Genomic DNA, 8927 nt, shown 5'->3' on the forward strand with positions numbered 1-8927 from the left:
TAACAATTTGTGATCTATCCTGGGGTACCAGGCAATTGTTTCGTATTGTAAACCATGATGAATTTTCAAGTACTTTTGATGTGTTGTACTTATTCAATTTTTCACATAAAGAGCACATGGCTCTGTAGTAACTAGCATAATAAGGTCTGAACTTATCTTTCTCCTGCAAATATGACGAATAGGTTTGTTCATTAGAACCAAAACTTAACAAATAATAAGCAAGACTCTCAGGATTCTCAAAGTCAAACGCATTAATGTACGTTTTCCGTGGGACGTATTCGTCAATATTCGGAGCACCTCGGATTACTGGGATTACACTGTACTTGTTATTGTAAAGTGCAAACACTTTTTCTGAAACATAATCCTTGCATAGAGAGTTTTCAAATGAAAGGTAGAATTTATATTCTTTACTAATTTTATCCATGCATTCAGAGCCATTTCTAGAACAAGTCAAATTACCACATTTTCCATAAATGTCGACTGAAATATACTTTCGTAGTTCTTGAACATATTCATCTCTACCGGATACGGCAAAACCATGACTCACTATCCATGCTACCTGCTTTGTTTTCTTTCTATAAATATCTGAATAATTTTTCTTCGCTCTAATGACTTCCTTGGCAATGCTAGCATATGGCATTGAGATGTCCGACGTATGTCCGTATGTAATTGACCAATTAAATTGTCCTAACCATGCCTTCCTTAAGTAGTTCTTTCTCATATAAAATGGCGTTTCTTGTCCATATAATATCCATATCTGGTCAGTTTGTTTAACAGGGGGTATTTTTGGTAGATAATTATGTCTGAATATGACAACATCTGCTACCGACATCTGTTCTAAATCAGTTGTTAATTGACAATTGTTGAATCTACAGGCTCGTAAACTTATATGTGCTTTTTTCAGAAAATATGACGGTGAATTGTGTCAAAGTATTTTATACGTATCATTTATGGAAAGCATTCGTCGATTCGGGAACGTCACTCCACCGTTCTTCTCATTTGGTCTGCCAAAATACATCGATTTTATATCCATGAACCTGGGACTAACCAGTTTGTTTTTGCAACATTGGTTGAAGTTGTTGTAAGTAGAGAGCGCATGGAAGCATAGTAAACTGCACACTGTTGTGAACCAGAGGAAGTATTTCACTATTTCAAGGTTACGGTTACCTAGTTGTAAAAATAGAGTAAATTAATCATTATAATAAAACTAAATTTTGAAAGCAAAATATCATAAGGAGCAAAGAGACAAAACTGATTTCAGGAGGTAGCTAACACTACAGGGAGATATCTCTGTAAAATCACCTAAACGTTTTAATTACGTTGTGTTGTTAAGGGAATATTAAGCTTCTCAATGATCAAAATAAGTGTTTGTCACACCATCTTAATACGGGACGGATGGACACACGCACGCAAAGATTTGTGCGTGCATGCGTTTGTCTAACCGTCGTGTATCATCTTTTTAGGTCTGTGCGTGCGTGTGTCCCTCCGACCCGTATCAAATTGATGTGTTCAGATCTGCGCATGCGTGTGTCCATCCGGCCGGTATTAAGTTGATGTGTTGAGGTATGTGCATGCTTGTTTCCATCCGGCCCGTATTAAATTGATGTGTTCAGATCTGTGTGTGCGTATGTCCATCCGGCCCGTATTAAGATGATGTGTTCAGGTCTGTGCGTGCGTGTGTCCATTTATTTCGTATCATGTGTTCAGGTCTGTACCTATACGTTCGTGTGTCCATCCGTCCTGTATTAAGTTGGTGTGTTGGTTTAAAAGGAAAAGGAAGATACCAAAAGGACAGTCACAATGGTGGATCCAGAGCTTTTTGTAAGGCGGGCTGCTGACTGACCTAAGGAGAGCCGCTCCAGTAATTCTTCAGTGATTCCCAATATAATTAACCATTTGTATATCATACGAAAGGAGGGGGCGGACTTCCCTCTCCCTGGATCCGCCTATGATTCAAAACGTAACGTTCGAAGAGAAACTTGCATATCAAGTCCTAATCAATGACTTTATACATAGATGACTAAAGAATGAGCAACACAAACCCTACAAAACAGGGACTTCGGTGCTTGCCAAAGAGATGACAGATCCTGTTTCGCTAATTGTACCTTGGTTACCCCGGTCTAAGAATAGTATATGTACGTCCCTTACATTTGGTTTTAAACAGCTAAATAAAAACAGAGTTATCTTTCGTAGGACACTGTTCACGACATATTTTAGCGTTAAGTTTTCGCTAGTCATTTTATAAGTTATGATGCCAAATCGGAATGCAAAATTTAATACAACAACTTTGTAGATTAAGAAGACCAATTTACCAGACAGAGTTCAATATGCAGAATACTTTTTTTCATGATTGTTAATACCTTTAGCATTTGAACTAAACAAAGTGAATGATTGCTATTATTTACTAGAGACCAAACGATGTAACAGTGCGCAAATATAGGCAAAAGTAAGGCCATCAACAATGAGAAAACATATCATAAAGTTATCACAAATATAACATTAAAACGATCAAAAAACGGAAAATCATGCTTAAAACAATAAAAGAAATAGGTCAGACTGCCATGTGCTATTACCACTGACTTGCAGGACTAAGGAAATATACATAAGGATCTGGAGTGGTCAAACATGTTCCTCCGGCTTATTTAGGACAACTGTTTGACGAGACACTGAACGTCTCGTTGAAAAACATACAATTATATATCTTTAATATATTTTGGATTCTTCCTTCATTTGAAATAATGTAAAACATTTAAGCCTACCAAGAAAAAAACTTGCTACCAAAATTAAAGAATAGGGTAAGGCTTAGAAAACAACTTGTCGCATTTTTTTATTTTATTTTTATTTTTATTTTAGCGTTCAGTGACGGATCCAGAACTGTTTGTAAGGAGGCCCGCTGACTGACCTAAGGAGTGCCGGTCCAGTAATGTTTCCGTGATTCACAATATAATTAATCAATTTTTTATCCTACGAAAGGAGGGGGCGGACTCCCCTCCCCCTGGATCCGCCTATAATTCAAAACGTAGAGTTCGAAGAAAAACTTGCAAAACAAGGTAAATAAAACCAGAGTTATCTTTCGTAGGACACTGTTCTAGAGATATTTTAGCGTTTAGTTTTGCTAGTCATTCTGTCAGTTATGATTCCAGATCGGAATACAAAATTTAAATATAACAACTTTATATATTCAGAAGACCAATTGGCTAGACAGCATTCAAAATGCTGAATACTTTTTTTCATGGATGTTAATTACTTTAGCATGTGAACTAAACAAAGTGAATGCTTGCTATTATTTACTAGATATCTAATGATGTAACAGTAATTAAGCAACTATAGGTCACGGCAAGGCCTTCAACTATGAGAGGACAAATACCATAAAGTAGGTTATCAAAAACATAACATGAACGATCCAAAAACGGAAAACTATGCTTAAAAACAATAAAATAAATACGTCAGACAGTAACCTGTTATTACCACTGACTTTCAGGACTAAGGCAATACACATAAGGATTTGGAGTGGTTAAACATGTTCCAAAGATAAGGAATTTGACAAAGATGTGGAAGCCATCATTGATTTATGTCTTACATATTAAACAACTTTTGTTATTTTTGTATATTCAAACACGCTTACTTTGTTATGATTTCAAAGATATTTGTCTTCATCAATATATTTTGTCTTCTCGTGATATGTATTTAAATGTTGATATATAAACCATTTTACTAGATAACATTTTTGTTCGCTCTGGAGATTCTGTATATCGGAATTCCAACGGGGACAATAAGTGTTCACAACTTATTGCAGACCTGTTTCTGTATTGTGATAAGTTACAAAATATGACGAAAATTAGCAAAGACACAGCGAAACTACATCTGATACATATATTTAACAATACTTTAAGATATGTAGATGATATATATTGGCACTCAATAATGACGACTTTAGTATGTATACTAAGGAAATTTATCCTGTTGAACTAACTTCGAATAAAGCTAATACAAACAATGAACACTGCCTTTCCTCGATCTTGATAAATATATCATTAACAGGACACGTAATACAAAAATTGATGATAAAAAAGATGATTTTTCATGTCCTATCGTTAATTATCCATTTTTAGATGGCGATGTTCCCTTGACAGAATCTTATGCTGTTTAAATATTTCAACTTGTACGATTCATGTATGCAACAACGTATTATATTTTAGCGGGAGGAATTGATGTATTACCGATAAATTATCACATCATGTTTTTCGATATTACAAACAAGTCAAAGCATTCACTTAATGATATCATCGATACCAGGACATCATTCATAGACATAATTCAACATACATACAACTTAAACCTTTAAGTATTTCATATCCAGTATCACTGGTATACATATTTGTTAAGTGGTCAGATGAAGCACGTTTCCGGGTGCGGGTGCGGGAATTTCCCGCTGCATTGAAGACCCATGGGCGGCGTTTGCTTTTGATGTCTTAATTAATCGGGGATGCGACACATAATCAATTACCCGGATTGTTTTACAAAATACTGTTGCTGTTGCAAAGTACCAAGTTGTTCAACACAATCTAACAAATTACTAAACTGAAAATCTTTGTCAGTAAACAAGTTCAGAATTATTGTTTAGGAAATGACGCACTTCAAAATAATAAGATACATTCGAATCCCAAAGTTACATTTCGTGTTTTTATCTTTAAAAATCATTATTATGTTCTTAAACGTTCTATACATGAATTCAGTATACAGGAGGAACGAGGGAAACATTAAAAATGACTTTTTTGTAAAATTTAATGAACACAATATTCGTTTCATTTGGATCAGAAACCCACATACACGTTTCAACTTCATTGCACATAATACTCCAATACGTATATGAAACGTTATACGTTAGGTCCGCAACAACTCTATTAGTAGATATCAGTCTTAGTTCTGTTTATGTATCATATAATGATAAGTTTATGTTGGTATTAATAGACTTCCTCATAAACAGACCAGTTAGAATACCTTCACCAGCCAGATTATTGTATATTAAAAGCGGGCGGAAAGATACAAGAGGGACATTAAAACTCATATATCGAAAAAAAAACATGACATCTCCGTGGCTAAAAAGATGAAAACGGAAAATAGACAAATAATAGTATACAAGGCACAACATTGAAAACATTCCTTTATGTGTGGAAGTCTTAAATGTTCATTTGACTTATAAAACGAACATTTAACTACGAATAAAAGTGTTTAAAGTTACAGATGGTGAAAACAGATGAGTTTCGATTAAAAAAAAATCTACACGACAAATAAACTGATGGATCAGCATATTACATGACAAACAAATCATCAGCATTGTATGTAACAAAATTGCATAGATAATAAGGAAACTGAAAATAAAACATCACCATAATTTATGTAATAGTAAAAGTTCAATGATAAGTTAATATTGATATTAAAAGATCTCCGAGCAAAAAGGGGTGTTCAGATCCCCGAGCCCGAAGGGCGAGGGGATTTGAACAGCCCTTTTTGTGAGGAGGTCTTTTAATGTCAATATTAACTTAATCATTGAACTTTTACTGACTTACAAACCGTCAAAAATATCAGAAAAGTACATAAAAAGCACTTGCAGAAACCTAATTCCCCTCAACTGGAGTCCAAATATGTTAAACTTAAATGATAGTTAAACAGTACTCAGACTGATATGTACAATTAACAGTTACCAAATTGACATGAACACGGACCGATTTAACGGCATTAAATCATATCATTATTTATTTATGATAACAAAAACAAATAGCATCCAAATAACACCAAATGAATGTCTACTACTTCAAGTAACACATCACAGTATTTGAATGTAAGTGATACAACACATTCCCGTTGCTTATATGTATCTATAAGAGGTTGTATATGAGCTTTGAATAGCTCCGTCATATGAGTGTCTGGCTTGAATTGTTGAATAGTGCTTTTGAGATAAATAAATGTGATATTATTGATTAATAAAAGTATGAAATATCAGATAAGTGTTAATTATTTCACATGTTGCGTTAACAAAAATGATGAAATTGAATTGAAATGTACTCTATTAAATACAAAAAAATTCGTAGTGATTATATTTTACATTAACTCTTTAATAACGGATTAATTTTGCTAAACTTTACTTGAAATCGTCAAGATAAGGTGTAACAACAATGTATATGATAACAGATATCAGATCATGGATGTTATTTAACAATGTGGACCTCAATTTTTCGTTCAAGTAAGCTAACATAATTATGCACCGTACGATTTATGACGACATGTTATTTGTGGATCAGCATATTACATTTCAATAGCTCTAAAATGTATTGAACATAATTTTATATATAACAAGAAACCTGTACATAAAACATCAAAAACCAAAACTTTGATTTCATTATGCATGTTCTCGATCAAATGAAACTAAACGTGCATAACTTCAGTCTAAAGATAACAAGGATGAAAATAAGGAAACTGACAAAACATTACTATTTTGAGAAGATGTCAGAGATTTTGATCGTGAAATCATAAAAAGGGACACTTGGAAATTTGTCAAGTGTTATACAAGAGGGATAAAATAATGCGTTTGTCAGCATTTTCTTACGTATATGCTAAATGAGTTAGGATATTAAAATATCTCGAAAGAAACAAAATGTGAGAAATGTATCTTAGCCAAAATCTTCCTTTTTCAATGTTGTATCGTCTATGCAAGGGTTCCCCCACTTACTTCTGTGTATAGAATAAAACTCATCAATAATATGCTCTTGCTTCAATTGTTAATCAAGTTTCATTTCATGTTGTCACGAGATCATTTTCTAAACAAACCGCATTTCGAGACAACAGGTGGATAATACTTCGAACGAAATTTCTACAATTGGAAGAATATGAATGTAATGTATATTCTGCCAAAAATACACATAGTTCAGTTTGAACTTTCAAAATTATAAATCAATAAGTAATTGAATGGTTTTGATGCTTTTTAGAATTTAGAATTAATATGGCTGATTAGAAATTCAGTTTATAGATTGCTATCCCCGATTTTGGTTTGTCTTGATTTGTTATTGTATCTTCAGTTTTATATACAGTACTTGTAATCGTTTTTCTCTCAGGTTTTATTTATTCTTGACAATTCTTTAAATAATCTTTAATTCCAAAACATTTATGTTTCAAATCTATTCAAAGTCAGATTTGTTCGGTTTATAAATGTTCACTGTTGAGTTAAAACTTGCAATTGCAGGTTCTAACAAGGGTTCCACTAAAACCCTTTCTAAAGTTCTTACTGCCATATTCACTGCAGTTAAAGAAGGACTTTAGAAATATTCCGAAACGGCATATTTAAGAAGTGGTGTTAATCAAATGTGAATTTACATTGTACCAACATTAAAACCTTTGATTTTTCAACCCTTTATACCACTATTCCACATACTAAACTTAAAACTCTACTGAAAGATCTCGTCAGCTTATGTTTCGTTAACAAAAAATGCAATAGACGTTTTAAATATCAAGTTTTTGGTAGGAATTCAGTTTACTTTGTGAAAAAAAAACATACAGTCAAGCAAAAAATACACAGAAGAGGATATCACTGCCATGCTGGACTTTTTAATTGACAACTTATTTGTTGAATTTTGAGGTTTGGTCTTCTAACAGACTATTGGAATCCCAATAGGTTCCAATTGCGCGCCTGTTCTTGCAGATTTGTTTTGTATTCCAATGAGGCAGAATTTATCCAAGGGTTTGTACAGAAAAGAGAAAAAGAAATTAGCCCAGTCTTTTAATTTCACCTTTCGATATATTGATGATGTACTGTTTCTTAATAATAATATATTCAGTGATCACTTACATTTCATATATACAAGTGAACTTGAAATTAAAAATACTACCGACGCAGATGAATCTGCTTCATATTTAAACCTTTTCCCGAAATAACTACTGATGGTAGGTTAAATACCAACATTTATGACAGACGCGATGATTTTAATTTTTATATAGTCAACTTTCCATTTCTGTGTAGCAACATTCCACCGGCACCAGCATATGGAGTATATGTGTCTCAATTGATACGTTATTCTAGCGCTAGCTCAAAGTACGTTGATTTTGTTGAACGAGGAACTCTCAAAAGTTGCAAAGACAGGGCTATGAATCAATCAAATTAAGGTCAACACTCGAGCAATATTTAGGTCGCAATCATGAACAGATTTGCCATTATGACAAAAGTGTGTCAGAAATCATATCTGATATTCTTTTTCAGTCATAATAACCTTCCATCATTACCGAACTGAACAAAGAAATAAAACGACGGGTGCCGTATGCGGTGCAGGAAATGCCTACCCTTCCGGAGCACCCGATTTCACTCTCGGTTTTTAGTGGAGTTTGTGTAGTTTCTTATTTATTATTTGTAACTGTTGATGTAAATATCTTTTGGTTCTGTGAATCGTTGTTTACTCCTCGGGTTTGATTGTTATTGTCTTATAAAACCACTAAAAAATAAGTGTTTTTAAAACTTTTGTCTGTTATAGAATAATATGGACAATAAATTGTCAGTCAAAACTGAAGTTATTTAAATATTATAAAGTATACAGAAGATATATGTGTTACGGAAAAGCCTTTAAAGTGAATGAAAAAAAATAAAGAATGATATAAATATTGTCTCATCCTGAGTTTTCTGTAGAGTATTAATCATTGTTTTTGAAGGCATGTTTTATTTTTGGACAATTGTTGACCAAATCTTCAATTTCAAAATTTTTGAATTTGATTCAAATATTACAAAATAATTCCAACTAATAAGTTATATGTTTATCAGAGACTGTCCAGTGTTTTTTCACAAGTGCAGTTTTAATGAAACATTCAACGGACAGTTTACAGGTGCTTCAAATAACAGAGACCATGTGATGAATGAAAAAAAATTCACATATAATGGGTATATA

This window comes from Mytilus galloprovincialis, chromosome 7 (assembly GCF_965363235.1).
Source record: "Mytilus galloprovincialis chromosome 7, xbMytGall1.hap1.1, whole genome shotgun sequence".
NCBI lineage: Eukaryota > Metazoa > Mollusca > Bivalvia > Mytilida > Mytilidae > Mytilus > Mytilus galloprovincialis.